Source organism: Amaranthus tricolor, chromosome 8, assembly GCF_026212465.1.
Source record: "Amaranthus tricolor cultivar Red isolate AtriRed21 chromosome 8, ASM2621246v1, whole genome shotgun sequence".
In the NCBI taxonomy this organism is placed as follows: domain Eukaryota; kingdom Viridiplantae; phylum Streptophyta; class Magnoliopsida; order Caryophyllales; family Amaranthaceae; genus Amaranthus; species Amaranthus tricolor.
In genome coordinates, this window is record NC_080054.1 from 11,276,045 (window position 1) to 11,292,941 (window position 16,897).

At 31.2% G+C, this 16,897-nt stretch overlaps 1 long non-coding RNA gene across 5 annotated transcripts; it reads right to left on the reverse strand.

The window, feature by feature from the left end:
• Positions 1-4,284: 4,284 nt before the first annotated feature.
• LOC130821306 (uncharacterized) lies at positions 4,285-7,290 on the reverse strand. Of its 5 annotated transcripts, none has more exons than XR_009045324.1 (4): positions 7,079-7,290; positions 5,184-5,612; positions 4,834-4,894; positions 4,285-4,732 (listed from the first exon to the last, which is right to left on the reverse strand). It is a non-coding gene; the product is annotated as an uncharacterized LOC130821306 (long non-coding RNA). The 5 variants fall into 5 exon arrangements; XR_009045326.1 differs by having other exon boundaries at positions 4,834-5,090; XR_009045325.1 differs by having other exon boundaries at positions 5,184-5,852; positions 7,079-7,282.
• Positions 7,291-16,897: the final 9,607 nt, after the last annotated feature.

A 16,897-nucleotide genomic window follows, 5' to 3' on the forward strand; every position in this document is an offset into this window, starting at 1 on the left:
AATATATGAATTTAATGACCTAAAAAAAAGTAGGTTAAATGGATCATTAGCAGGTTGATCCGATTTGCTACAGATCAGGCCGGGGTTTCAATTTTTAACCCATTAATTAAATGGGTCAGGTTCAGGTTAAGGGTTTATTGACCCATTTATATATGATCCGAACCTGAAAATGACCCAACCCGACCTGTTTGACCCCCCTATCTGCTATATCTGATAAAACAATCGGTAATTATTTTTTGTAAGTAAATGAGCATACATCAATTAAAAACCTGACTATTAACTTATTTCGATATTGACCGATCAATAGTTATCTGTAACCGATAACTACTCGAAAAATAAAGCTCGAACCCGATCTGTACCCGAAAAACCGAACCAATTAGTAATCGATGACAACCCGAGACCGATTGACACTCGACACGAACTTCAACCGACACCGAACTGATGCTAACCCGATAGCTTGAATAACCGATCTCTAACCGAATCGTGACTAACCGACTCGACCCGAGTGTGACCCGTTGTAACACACAGCCGAAAAATAACCGATCCGAAATGCAACCGAACCGAATAACACCCGTCCGAAACCGACCCGATCAACCGAATGAACACCTCTACTATGGCACAATTGGTTTTTCCAGAGTTTTGAAACTGCCCAAAAACTTTATGAACATAACCTCTCCTCCTAATTTTTGTCTCACTACTATGGACCACGTGTTCCGATTTCTTGCAGTTTTTCATTGTACTGAGTGGTTAGATTGTAGAGTAATCTAAACCGGAGTGAGATTAGACAGTCCCCCAATTATAATAGGATCATAAGTTGCGTAGCTTAAACACAAAAAACTTCTCAAACAAGACAATAGGTCCAGTTTCATACATAGTTGTAAATTGTGGAAATAACAATGAATTGAGTTTTTTGTTTGCAAGGAGATTCCGGTGAAAATTTTAAGGAACCAACTCAATCAAAAATTTAAGCTGATGGTCGAGGCCTCAGAATATGTTATATACTCAAACACGACCCCTCACACAAGAGCTAAGTGGACTAGAATTTTGAATGCAATACAAGCCCTCCTCATACCCAACACGAAATATTTCACCTTAAATTAGGGGTGAATAAGATTTGAACATGTGATCTCTTGTCACATTAGCTCTAATAGCATGTCAAGCATAGTTACATGGAACGTGGAACGAAGCCACGTTCCGCGATCCGGGAATGTCCGTCCCCGATCATCACGAAACGCGACCCAAATCACTCAAGGTGAAGTCCCGGTGTAGAAGACCTTTTCTAAAAGGTATTTTGGCTTTAATTTACTAATTAAAGATTAAAAGAGGAGAGGGAAAACAAGATGAAATGTAGAAACCAATTGTGCCATAGTACCGATCATGATCTTGGGATTTCGATTCACAAATACTGTTTAGTAAGATTAAATCAATTGTGCAAAAAAATATAAAACGCATTAAGTCGCTGTTAGTTACAGCGATTTTGGGCTTTTAAATTTTTTTTAAGTCGCTGTTACTAACAGCGACTTTGGGCTTTTAATTTTTTTTTTTTCACTTTCACTGTTACTAACAGCGACTCTTCCCGAGGCTAGGCTTGGATGTACGGACGCTTATTTTGGGAAATAAGTTTTCACATAGCTTATTTTTGGAATTAAGTTGTTAAATAATCTTATTTTTTTCAAATTTTCCTCAAGTTGTTGCTAAGAAAATTTACAATAGTTTATTTAGTGGATATTATCCTTATAGAATAACACTACAAAAAGGGACAACTTATCGACTAAAACCCATAGACTAACTCCAAACAGTCGGAAATTTCCGACTGACATACGTTAGTCAGAATTTCTGACTAAATTGCTACTGAAACAGTTTTTGGTCGGAATTTTAAATTAAAAAAAAAAGTAAATTTATCACTCATTATTTTTCGACTAAATTCCGACTGAATTTTAGTTGGAAAATTACTTACCATTTTCCGACTAAAATTCAGTCGGAATTTTAGTCGGTAAACTAAATTCCATATTTCATTCCCAGTAAGTTATGTGATGGGTTTTGTGACTTTTGTCATTTTGTTTTTCATTTCTTAATAGTTAGTTGACCAAATTAATTTAGTTATTAGTAGTGTTTTTTTCTTTTTTGAAGTGTATTTATAAGTATTTAGGTATAAGTTGACCAAATTTTCATTTTCTAAAAAAATCTTCATTTCCAAATAGGACTAACTAATTTCATTTCCAAATTTTGTCTAATTAATAAACGTAGTTGATAGTTTGTTCTAAAAAGTTTTTTTAAGTTAAAAAAAATACTAATAATGTACCTACTAATACTAAACTAATACGACTAATTACATACTAATACTACACTAATACGTCTAACACTATGCTAATACGAGTAATACTATGACTAATAATACATTATTACGACTTATTATAATTAACAACTAATAAGATAATAATACTACCATAATACGACTAATATAAAAACTAATATAAGTAATAAGATACATACGATTAATAATACATTAATACGACTAATAATATACTAATACGACTAATAATATATTATACGACTAATATGAGTAATAATATACTAATACAACAAATCATATACTAATACAACAAATCATATACTAATATAGATTAATACGACTAATTATATACTAATACTACATTAATCCGACTAATTATATACTAGTACAACTAATATTATATTAATGATACACTAAAACAAATAATATATGTGCAACTATTATATCGAATACGTGTATAGTTATATAATAATACAACTAATAATACACTAATACAAGTAATAATATACAAACGAACTACTTATATATACAAACGAACTAATAATATACTAATACAATTAATAATAATATTAATACTACACTAATACGACTAATAGTACACTAATTCGACTAATAATATAATAATAATGCATCAAATAATACATTAATACGATTACTTATATACTAATAAACTAATAATACATAAATACAACTAATTATATACTATACAACTAATAATATATTAATGGTATACTAAAACGAGTTATACTAATGATATACTAATACAACTAATATTATACAAAAAAAATAATAATAATAATAATAATATTAATAATAATATTAATAATACACTAAATGATAGAAGTGTTATGTTATAACTATAATAACATTGCATAGAGTATTACTAATTAACAAATGATCTAGTGGTTGGATCGTTGGAGTCTTGATGTAATAACCAAGAGGTCAGCAGTTTGAAACCTCTTAAAGCAATTGTGTGGGATGTATTATGCAGGTTGAGGTGTGACGTGGGTGCCATGTGGGAGTGGCGTGGGTGCCAGGTAGGCGCCAAGTAGGAATGACATGACACATCCTTTTTCAGGTTCTTTTTTTTTCTACCAGCCCGGTAGTCGGAATTTGGTATGAATTTGGTCGGAAAATTTTTAAAAATCTTTTTCTTGTCATTTTGGGATAAATTCTGAAATAGTATTTTATAACTAATCTTCGACTAAAAAATAGTAGGAAATTAGTCATAAATTTTCTATTCATTTCCGACTAACATGATAATCGGAATTTTCGACTGATATTCTGAATAACAATGGTTAGTCGGAACTTTCGACTGTTTTCTTACTAAAATGAAATTCTAACCATTCTGAACCGTCTATCCCAAAATAGTCGGAAATCAGTCAATATAGCTCTATACCGACTGATTTCGACGATTTTGGATGGTCGAAAATGTGTCTTTTTTTGTAATGTAAGAGAAATAGCGCAAAAGGATCAATACAAGACCATGCACTAATGCTTAGCCATATACAAAAAATGTTTGTAGCCACACTTAAAAATGCAATTGCCCACACTTATATGTGTGCCTAAAATATTTCCCCAAAAGAGTGGGGAAAATTCAGCACTTACTGTGGCTATTATGCATTTGATTACGCTTATAAGCGTGGCTAAATGCACCTTAGGCACACTTATAAGTGATGAAATATCACCTCACTTATAAGTATAGGGTATTGGTACAAGTATGTTATTTTTTTCATGATTTTTCCACGTATAAGCGTGGGGAATAAAGCTGTTAACTAACTTCCAACTAATTTTAGCGGCAAATTTAATATTATTTTATTATTATTTTAAATATTATAATTTTTGTCATTTGTTAAAGCTATTATTATTGCAAATAATAATAAATAACAATAATAATAATAATAATAATAATAATAATAATAATAATAATAATAATAATTATTATTATTATTATTATTATTATTATTATTATTTTGGAAATTAACGTTCTATTAAACAAATAAAGATCAATAATGACAAATAACCTTTTTTATTTGTAGGTCGAATTCATACAAACCAATTAATGATAAAGTTGTATCAAAATATAGTAGTATTAGAACACTACACAGCAGCAGTACATGCATTAGCAAGCTAAGGCAACGCTAGCTAGCAAAAGTAAACTCAAATATCATCAGTATAGTAGTAGTAATTATGAGTTGCATTACACCCTCATCAACGGTAGGTAGTGGCAGTAGTTTCAATATACACACGATTTAATTTGCACAATAAGCAAGACACAACCAACGCAGTGACAGCAACACATGAGTTATTTTATGTCCAGCAACACATAACCAGTCTAATTAGAGTACCAGCTACACACAAACAATTGGGTCATCATAATTGCTTTTCATTGCTTGTGTTTAAAACTTGTGACTTTTGTATTTGTTCTATTATAGTCACCTATTTAAACACAAAATGTTAGAATTAATTAATATCATCACAAAGACTTAATAATGGTTAAAAAGTTTAAACCTACAACAAAATATATCAATAAAACTTACTTGATCCACGGCAACTTGTCCAACAATTCTGTATCAGCTTTGTTTTGCTCTCATTCATTGCCTACGAATAGACAATGATATAGATATCGAGTTAAAGCAATTTATTTAGAAAGAAATGAAAAAAGTGAAGCCAGCTAGAAAGCAAAGTGACATCTATCTCCTTTCTAGTTTTCTCTCCATGAATGAATTTTCTAACTGGTTCAGGATTCTCCTTTAAGTACTTTATCAATCACTTTCTCCAATTCAGGAATAGTCAACTAAAATAACCAAAAGTATTTATTAATAACATATGACAATACCTCATTTTAGAAAAAAACAACAAATATTGATAAATAATATTTATCAATTACCTCATTTTGTTTTGATCTTTTGGCTTGTCCCTGATCATATGGTCCCTCGTTTTGAATAGGATTTGATTGAATCCTAGCTACTTGAGTAGAATTTGAAGTAGTTGTACCACCACGGGATAAGGGTTTGGTTGTAGAAGAGGATTTGATTGAATCCTAAATACTTGAGCAGGATTTGGAGTAGTTGTACCACCACGAGATAGAGGGCTTGGTTGTAGAAGATTTGATTCCATCCTAGCAGCTTCCGTAGAATTTGGAGTAGTTGTACCACAAAGAAATAGTTTTTTCTTAAAAGAAAGAGGAGTACTTGTACCATTAACAGATGGGTGTACACCACGTTCATGTTACACTACCTGTTTTGGAGACTGAGTTAGCATCCTCAAATGTTGGTGACACACCATTTTGCCTTGTATCTTCTAACGAATTACAATTCTGTAGATAAGAGTTTTATTAAGACACAATAAAAGATTAATTTATTAAAATATATTCTTATCGATCCATGTTGTGAAGCTTATTCGTCAGCTTTTGTCGTTAGGACAACTATATCATTCTTCAAGCTATGAACCGTCTTCAGAAGTTCCGTTACCAGTTTCGATTCATTCGGATAGTCATGTTATTTAGGTCTTCAAAAGAGGTTAGTCTATCCGCTGAAGATGGCGTTAGAGAGGAGTTCTGCAATGGAGAAATTTTCAAGATAGGTGTCTGCAAGATGGTTTTTGAGAAAAAATCTTCATGAAAATGGTAGTTCTGATTTTTTATGATAGTGGTCTATGAAAATGCAGGTAGTTTTGGAAAGATGCGTTTTAGGGATGCATTTTACTAGGAAATTGGCAATTTGCAAGTCATCCCACATTATTACCTCTTTTTTTTTTTTTTTTTTTTGGAGGTTTCTGATTTTTCTATTTCAAGTATGGCTAATTTTTTTGTTTGTTTTTGGTTGATTCTAAACAATAATATGTGAAACACTAATTCTTAAATGAGAAGGTCTTGATTACTTATAATTTTATAAATAATCACTTTTTAAAGTTTAGTGATTATTTATAACCTTAAAATGTTCACTTACGATCTTAAAATAATCAACTAAAGTAATGGGCTAATTATAAGGGCCCGTCTGATAGTGAGACAGTCTCATGCAAGAGGGGTTGTATGTGTAAATAGTTTTAGAGTGATTATTGATTTGTGTGGTTAAATCGATCCATTTTATTAATCTTTTTGCTATCTTTTCCTCACACTTATAAGTGTGGCTATTTTCCCCACACTTATTAAGTATGGCTAAACACATTATAGTAATTATCTTGATTAATAATTAACCACACTTAATTAAGTGTGTCTAATTATGTGTGGCTAAATAAAACATTTTTTTGTAGTGAATAGAAGAATGTAAATTAAAAGAAAATCAAAACTGACAAATGAATGCTCAACTCCAAAGAAGGAAAATGAGAATGAAGAACCAAGCAATAAAAGATGAATGAAACGAAAAAACAAAATCTAACAAGCCAAACCCAAGAAACAAAATGGAAAACAAATCCTCAAATCTACAGCTTTAAGAAAATGGAAATCCTCAACTGGCTCAAAATGAAAAAAAAAAAAAAAAAAAAAAAAAAAAAAAAAAGCTGAATTTTCATTCAAAAGAAAATGGAAAAAATTGTACCCTAAATTTTCACTCAAAATAAACAAAAAGAAAACTAACGAAAACAAGAAGAAAATAAATAAAATCCTTATTTTCACGCCAAAAACCAAAAGAAAATCCAAAAAAATCCCTAAATCTAAAACTAAAACCTCATCTTCATTTGAAAAGTTAATGAAAATCCCTATTTTCATTCAAAAAAGAACGAAAAAGTTCATTCAACACTACCATCCAGAAAAATTAATAAGTAAAAGTGGATAAAGAAACTTACTTTGGATCTTTCTGGCTATGAGGGAAAGTGACGAGAAGGGAGAAGGGACGAGGAAAGAAAGGAAGCCATAAGAAGCAGGCAAGCAGGGAAGGAAGCGTACAAAAGAAGGACAAAATAAGACAATACTAACCGTTCAAAGAGGAAGTAAGGAACGGCAAAGAGTTCTTGCTAGCTACACGTGGCACGATTTCAGCTAAAGTACAATACACAATTCATTTTAGCAATTGTGAATAGTGTTGAAATGTTATTCACATTTTATAAGTAACTAGTTGGTGGGGTGCGTACTAAGCACGCGCTTCCTCAAGATATTCTAAAGCCGAGGTTGTAAATAGTTTTGGCTTCATTGTGTAATTAGAGGTACATAATGTAGCTCACAAAGAAGTTGTTACTATAGTAATAAGTGAATAGAAGTACTAAGTAGGGGTGTTCAAAATCGGATACCGGGTCGACCCGGTTTCAAAAAACCGGGTGCCCGACTTTCCGGATACTAAAAAATATGTCCCGAATCCGACCCGGTTTAAACCGGGTCGGAAACCGGGTACCCGGTTTTGATTTTTTTTTTCTTATTTCTTTTAATTAATGAACAGGACAAACTTAGCAACCAAAAAGGGTCCAATTCAAATCACCATATAATTATGGGGAAAAGGAAATTGCTAGAATACTAGAAAATCGAAATTCAAATCGGAATGGAAATGGAAACACCTCATATTAATTATCTGGATCTAAAAGCAAGAACAGATAGCTGAAATTTACAGTAACGACGAAAATTAGGGCATGAAATGAAAAGGAACACGAAAATTGATCAAGAAAGACGAAGGCCTTACTGGGTTTAACACCGAGGGTTTATGGAGGGTGGGAAAACTTGGTTGGAGCAAAGAATACGAGTAATACGACCGAGTAGCAATAGAACTACACTTGAAGGAAGAAGGCAAGCAGCAGGTAGCAAGAAGACGGCCCGATGAGGAAATGAGGAAGATTAAGTCATTTAGGTTTAGGGTTTTGGAATAAAAATTTAAAAAAAAAAATAATTACAAACCGAAAACTGGGTACCCGGTTTCCCAACATTCGCGATCCATATCCGACCCGAATATCCGGTTTAAAAACCGGGTACCCGACCCGAATTATCCGAATTTGGAAAATCGGGTTATTTACCCGGTTTCAAAAATCGGAAACCGGGTTTTTCGGATCGGATTTTCAAATCCGGATATTTTTGAACACCCCTAGTACTAAGTACTTATATTAAAAGTTTTTAAGTTTGAGTTTGTGTTAAAAAAAAGAGTTTTAACAAAATTCTTTTAAATTAAACTCATTTAACATTGCATATTAACATAAATTGATTTGCACTTGAAACTAATAAGTCTTTCATAATAAAGTTAGTGGGTTGATGCAACATCTATTGTATATCATGTGGATTCTTGATTAGCATTTGTCATCTAGGAATAAGTTAGGAAAAAGTCTTAAAGTAAAATTTTGTTAACAATAATGCTGTGACATTAATTTCTTTCATTCTATATTTTGATATTATATTAAGATTATAATGTTGTATTAGAATATGTTCTGCTTATTGTGTTTGGTTGCTAGGTGATTTGTACCGGTGTGCAGACTTGGATTTTGCTCATTATTGTCTCAAGTGTGCAGTGCAGGTGCTGGTGAAGGGTAATGCAATGTCAAGTATGTTGTTGTTCAATATCCTTGTGTGAAGTCCTCTCTTCATTAAAAGGATGTATTTTGATCAGAATAGTGATAAGAAGCATTAGTCTTCTGTTACCATAGTTGTTCCTTGTAAGTGCTCTTTAGCACGTGTATTTAGAGGTTTTGTATTAGGTTGTTATAAAGGTTGTTAAGTTGTTATAACAACCCTTCTTTTGTCTTTTTCCTTTTCTTGTTTTGTCTTGTAAGCTACCATTAAATCTCAAAAGTCAAGTAATCATGGACATATTTGAGATTCATGGCCCATTAAAACTCAAACTTACATCATGGGTTGTAGCCAAACTGTAACACCTCGTAATTTATCGGGTTAAAAAAAAAGAAAATATAATAAGATAAAAATAAATAATATTATTAAATTATATTATTTTACATATATAAATATAAGAAATAAAGTAAGTTAAAATTTGACGGTAACACGTTTTATCGCGTACGATGTTATCGCGTGACGTTTCTTTTCTGTTTTAACAATAATATAATAATTACTTAATTAATTAATTAAATTAAAAAAAATTTGGGGGATATGAGGGGGTGGCCGGTTGTAGGGCGTGGGAGGAGTCTTGTAACTCCTCTCATAATTGGGTATTATGGCACAATTATGACCATTATCGTAAGTGCCTATTAATTCTTAAACTCCTTTGATTTTCCTCACCATTTCAAAACTTCAAGTATACAAAAAAATTCAGAAAATTTTCTCACTTTTGCTCCTTGATTTCGGCACATTCAAAAGAAAATAAAATTCTTATTGTTCAATCCAATCTTTTGATCAAAGGGTAAGTTTAATTGAATTGTTAATTATAGATTTTATATACAAAGATTTCTAACATGAATTATATTTTATATATGATGATATCCTATGACTTATAAGAGGATTGAATATTTTTCTTTTATATATGAAAATTTTCTCTAATAATCCTTTAATAAACTTTAATTTGTTAAATGGATTAAGAAAAGAACTTCTTGATCAATATTCTTTAACGAAATTTAAATTTGTTATAAGAATTAAGAATTTAAGTTATATTGATATTTAAATAATTTTTATGGTTTACTTTTCTCTAACAAAATTTCAATTTATTAGATGAAATTTAAATGGTATAGACCAAGTAGTGTAGTTATTCAAGAGATTATAAATCCTTTAGCAAAATTTGATTTGTTTGAAGGATTGTGTTTATACATATACGTTTTGATTTAAATGGGTGATTTGGTTTTATGATTCTCTACAAAATTTTAATTTGTTAAGAGAATTAAGTATTTAATTTAATTATCATAATTTATGAAATTTTAAGTTTCTTGAAGGATTTTGTGAATGTGACATTGTTAGATGTATTTTGGTCATGGGATTTAAAAGGTTAATCATTTAAATAATGTATATATAATAATAATAATAATAATAATAATGATAAAAAATTTTCGGGCAGCAGCAGTTCTGTCTCGATAAGGGTGCCGATCAGGAAATGTTAGTCGTGTTCCGTTGTTTTATGTACCGATGCGTTAAAAACTCGTTAAACGCTTAAAATAATAAAAATAGTAATTGAATGTTAGAAATTATGAAATTTGGTACCCAAGGTAATTGACGCGTTCCAAACGCAATGGCGAAGTCGGATTTTTCATTTGAATTTATTAAACTTTCCAAATCGATCATATAAGTTTCTGGTTAAAATTTACTAATTGGAACTATTAGGAATTTGATGAAAACATTTAAAATTATCAAATCCTAGTGATGTCTTAGTAGTATGGAGTGGATTAAATGTGTAAACACGTTCTAATACGTGATTGTTTTGTGTGTGTGTGATATTTAGGACCTCGATTCATAAGAAGGCGAAATTTCTATCGTGGTTAAATATCGTTTGGTTGCAGCACTTAAAGGTACACGCTTAGACCATACTGTTTTTGTGGTTGTGCAAGTAGTGTTGTTTCATTTATAATCGAGGCTTTGTAAATCACATAAGGATTAGACACCTCAAATAATTTAAAAGGAATTAATTGGAAATAGAGAATTTATGTATTGTCACCCAAAGGGGTTGACGTTTGGTTGGATTATGTTACCCAAAGGGGTTACGTATTGGTTTGGATTATTATAATTATTGTTCCCATAGCAGTTTTGGATCATTACGGTCACCATGGAGGTATGCATACTTTAGCCTTTGACGACCCGAACAGGACGGGCAACGTCTTAGGTCGGTAGTTGCCTTGGGATTAGCTCTCCCAAGTGTATTCCTCCAAAAAGATTTGGATTTATACTTGAACGACCCGAACAGGACGGGCAACGTTAGAAGTTGGAATTATCTAATACTGAATGATTTATACTTGAACGACTCGAACAGCAAGGGCAACGTTACAAGTTGAGGTTAACTAATAATGTATGTATTAAAGCCTATGCATGCTAGGATAAACATATTGTTTGTGTTCAGCTCGATTAATGTTTGTATGAAGTCTGTGACGTGTATTGGTTTGTTTCTTTGGAACCTACTGTGTGTTGTCATACGACGACTAGTTGGTTGATTGCAGGTGGGGTCTGGAGTGAGGTCTCGACTTACAACCCGTAATCATCAAGACTATGCTTTTTGTCTTTTGTATTTAGATTATGAGTAGAAAGAAACTCCGAATTTATGTAACAAATTCTTTTCGCTTTCGCTTATTTGTCTAGAGGCCTTTAGGCTCTTGAGTTGTACGTAAGAGTTCCGCTGACTTATTTTCTTTCACGCTGGTACTGTTTCCTGTTTTAGCTATATTTCTTTATCGACGAAACGTTGACGATCCTAGAGAAAAGTCTTCTCTAGAGTCCAAAGAGTGAACCGAAATTTGTATTTTCATATGGATTTCCGGGTCACTTAAACCGGACGGTTACACAAACACAACAAGTCAGCAGTCAAGAAGTCCCAAACACTTAGTCATATGTTGCTTCCTATTTTTAGTTTATATTAGAACTTGGGCTGTGTCAGCATTAGTTAGTTAGTTATGCAAGTTTTCCTGTAAATGTAGTCTCATAAGGCATGTGTTATGTTCAGTTGAGGGCTATATATACATAGGTTGTCCCCTTGTAAAGTCAATCCTGTTTACTGAATTGTAAGTGAAATTTTTTTCTTCAACATTGTGACTTGTGTTTACAAAGGGAGTTAGGTGGCTTAATTTTGTCCTAAGACTTTTATTGTGAGTGAAACATTCAAAACCACAGAAAGACTCTACAAAGGATTAGTGAGTGAAGCCATATCTGAGAGTGAGAAGTGTGAAGTCTGATCAGTGTGTGAACTGAGAAGGTTTGCATCAAGATATGTCCATATACTAATCATATAAGAGTTTTCTGATTCAAGATTGTGTGTACAACTTCTGCTGCATCACTCATTTTCAATATTTTTTTTAATTCTTACTTTTTAGAACCAAACTTTGTCTATTAACACTTTTCATTTTAGTTTATCTAAACAAAATGTGAATCAAACCTGAAAATGAAATGCAAATTAATGAAACCCAAACTCTAAACCTAAATCTTGTATTTACTATTCAACTTATAAGAATTAAAATTTTGTATTCAACTGAAAATTAAATGTTTTATTCAGCTTAAAAGAACTAAAATGAAATAGAAAATGAGATGAGGAATGTAGTAGAGAGTGAACAAAAGAGAAAGAAAATGAGAGGGAGCGTTAAAAGAAAGTTTGCATGGACCATTTTCGATAGCTTGAAATTACATGTGGAACAATTTGAGCAAGAGGCATGCTAAGTCACGGAAAAAAATTTTAATTTCTAAATGTGAATAGTGTTGATGCCTTAGACTCTTTTTATTGATTCAGACAAGGTTTAAATGAAGTTAACTAAACCTCGTAACTTTTCATTTATGTTACATAAAAATATACATGAATCGATAAAATAGTCAAATTATTTAAGAAAGGTAAAAGGATTATGAGAGTAAAGTATAAGGTATTCACTTATTACAGGTTATCATTCATGTTATATGATTTCATAAAGAATAATATTAACAAATTATATACATAATGTGAATATATAGCTCTATAAAAATAGCTGCAGTATATAGCTCTATAACATAAAGTCCTTACTCCGTTTGTTTGTATGAGAGTGCACCCAAATCATTTGGGGTGAAATTAGAGTGAAGAATAAAAATAAACAAATGGATGATAGAAATGTGGTTACATGGATGGAATAACTTTTTTTTTTTGCATAAGATTTTAAGAAAGGATTATAGGGTGATTGCCAAAAGAGGAAAGGATGCACAATGACACAATAAAAATGACATAATGAGTACACAACATGATTGAGTATTAAACAGTTGCCTATCAACAAGCAGGTCCACATTAGACTTTTTTGCATGTACAATTTTGCTGCTGTATTTTACTACAGGCAAATGGTTTACTTAAAAAACAAGTCTTAGAGTAGGCATGCAATATCAAAATACAGTAATAGAAGAAGCATTGTTGTCTAACAAAACATGAGTAACATAGGAGACAGATATTAGAGCAGACATGCAACAGAGAAAGACAGTAGTACGTCTTGAAGAGGTGTTGTTGGCTAACAAAACATGAGCAACAAAGGAGGAAAAAGGGGCTTAAAAAGACGTTGAAGCACCACAAAGTGAATGCAGATTCAACAACCAATCATTGTCTAGATCATTTATAATAGAATCAACACACTATGAGTTATACTGTGATAAAGTAATAGTCACTAAAGTAATAGTCTCTAAAGTGAAACTAAAGGCAGTCAGTTCATGTATTTAGCAACTACTTTAAAATTTGTAGATTAATGTAATAGTCACCCCATATAGTCATTAAAGTAATAGTCTCTAAATTGAAACTAAAGGTAGTCAGGTTTATTAACTAAAGTAATTGTCACCCCATATAATCCAAAATAGTGTTATAGTAACTACTTTAAAATTTGTAGATTAATGTGGGACATATTCAGAAAATGCATTTAGCAAGCAGTCAATATATTACATTAGTTATATATATAAGCATTTAACTATTTATTTATAATGTTATATTGTACTTGTAAAAGTCCTACATTAAAAACCAACATTAAAATCCCTACTTTTAATCCAAAAAGTTTCTGCCTTTTTGAAACCAATCATGATCATTTTTCCCCATACCTCCATAAAAAAAACATGGATTGGTTTCGAAAATAGTAGGCAAGCTTAGTTGGAAGGATCAGAGTCATGCATGAGACCGTTTGAGCTCTTGCGCAATATAACATCTGCATGTTGATTATAGTTGAGAAGGGACACATTAACCCTTCTACCCTCTTTCTTAACCCAATACCGCTTGGTGCAAACTGGGCAACGATAATAAAGTCGGTTAAGATTGTCAGTGGACCAGAATTTTTGTCAGTGATTCACTGTGCATATATTGACAGAAAAGTAGCCGAATGCCATAAAGAAGCTGCTCGTCGCTATAAACACCCTCGCCATCATCGGAATCATAAAATAGTCCTTTATTCCACATTGTCATTTTAGTGTGAGTGTTTGGAGAGTTGAGAAAAGAGACAGAGAAGAAGGCGGGAAAGATGAAGAAATGTAGAGGGTGAAAGTGATAAGACTGAAAGAAATAGAAGGAGTAAGAAGATATAATTTATTAAATGCTTAAGAGGTAAGGGTTTGTTTTAAAAACCGCCTAAAAATGCAGTGTAATCATTTGGTGGATTTGTGCAAATGTAGTGTACTGTTCACTTGTTTATGTTTCTAATTACTTGTTATGATCAGTTTATAGATTATAATTTGAACAGTTTCAAGAACATTGTATGTTTCTAATTACTTGTTATGATCAGTTTATAGATTGTAATATGAACAGTTTGTACATTAAATTGGTTAATTTTCTCAATAATGCCTAAAAACATTGTAATTGGTTTATTAAATCAAAATATGTTAATGTACTATTGGAATATTCTAAAAAAATTATATAGAAAATGATTAACTTTAATTTTATTTACCTAATAAATCTAGAGATAATAAGAGAGATATTAGTGCTTTGAAAATTTAGTAATGTTAAAGAAAAAAATAAAAATAAAATAAAATAAAAATAAAAGAGGGATTTGAAGAGTTGGCCGGCCATATGGGGTAAGTTGGGGGATTTGTAACCTCTTGAAGAATATTGAAAGATTAAGAATTATTGCCTTGCATAATTGTTTCCTTAATTTCCTTAATTCCTTTATTTCCTTAATCTCCTAATTACCTTAGTCTCATCATTAGCATTCTTCTTTCAAAACTCTTAGAAAACTCAAGGAAAAAAATATATTCTTCTTCAATCTCCTTCTACTCACGCCTAGTATCATCATCTTGTTCATCAATTGGTGTTTTGTTCTTGTGCAAATTGTGAGTAAATTCTTAACCTAATTTTATTTTTAAAGTTTTAATTTAAATTTCTATGACTTTTTTTATGTGTGTTATTTTATAATTTATGATTTGTTTATGATTTAAAATTCATGTATGAAAGTTGAAAGATTTTTCTATCTAAATTAATGTATGGTTTTAGGGTTTTAGATATGTTTATATGAGTGTGAAGGATTTGTTTGATGGATGATTGAAAAGTATATATATATATATATATATATATATATATATATATATATATATATATATATATATATATATATATATATATATATATAATATATATATATATATATATATATATATATATATATATATATATATATATATATATATATATATATATATATATATATATATATATATATATATATATATAAATGGATGCTCATAGGAAAAAATGTATGTGGTTTTAGAAATTTATTTTTATTAATTAATAGGAGGAATTTATAATGTTGGTAGAGAAATATACATGTATATATGTGTGTGTACATTTGTGTAAAAAGAATTATTTTTGAGGAAAAAAAATAATTAATTAAAATTTATTTTGTAGATGATCATGAAAATTATGTAAATATTGTTGTTTAGATTTAATAGGAAATAAAGCATTGAAATTTATATTTTTGTGATAAAAAAAAATGAAATGAAAAAATCCCGTAGGTTTTGAAAATGGTGAAAAAAAATGTGTTTTTGGAACATTTTTGGCTTTGAAATTAAGTTAAAAATACTTATACTATGTTATAAATTATGAAAATTGGTACCCGGGGGTTTTGACGCCTTCCGGACGCAACGGTGAAGTCGGATTTTCAGTTTGACAGTTTTAAGTTGAGTTTCTGGACAGATTATATAGGCTGTCCTGTTTTGTGCATTTACCATGTTATAGTATGTGATGGATGTTCATGTTGTGTGTAGTATTCTAGGTATGGGTGTAATTGTATATGTGTGTTATGGATGATTTGAGGAAAATGTGTATGTGTGCTTATTTCCCGAATACGATTGAACCTTGTAGGAAGTCGATTCGTGACCGGGAATTGATTAAGACGCTTGTGAGTTGGTTATCTTGCTTAAGGTATGTACACCCAGCGAAGTTCGCATTAGTCCGATGTATCATATAATAATGGTATACAAAAGTAAAGTATGGATATATAGTACGAATAATGTTATCTTTCGAATAAATAATTTTGATACATTGTTTTGATAAGCAGAGGTAGTATGACCTCACTAACCTTAAAGTGGACGTAGTATGACGTCAATTGGTGGAAATGAATTACTCGCGGTATATGGGGGCATTATGAGCCACCGCGGGGGTATGCATACTTAACCATAGGCACCGAAGTAAGGCGAGTGTCTATGGTAGAGACTTGCTTAGGGGTTAGCTCCCCCTAATGTAATGTCTCACTTATGGAGATTGGAGTGTACCGGCAGTATGGCTGCATAGTACAGCAGTATGGCTGACTAATCTTTACATGAAAATAATTATTCTTTATTTGTATGATCGAAGCGTACTGTTATGTGAATTGACAGCTATTAAATTAAAACTTTCTCTTGTGTTATTATTTACTTGATATGCGACGATTGCTGACGTGTACTTTTGGTCTTAACGACCCTGCAATGATGTTGTTTCCTATCTGGGCAATGACTAGCAGTAAGTTAAGTTGCAGGTTTGGGGAGTGAGGATTGACCCTTGAAGAAATAAATCATTAGGATATAGGAGTCTTGATAAGAACTTCTAATTAAGTTTAAAGAACATTTGGTTTTATGAGGCGATTTTCGTTCTCAAGTTG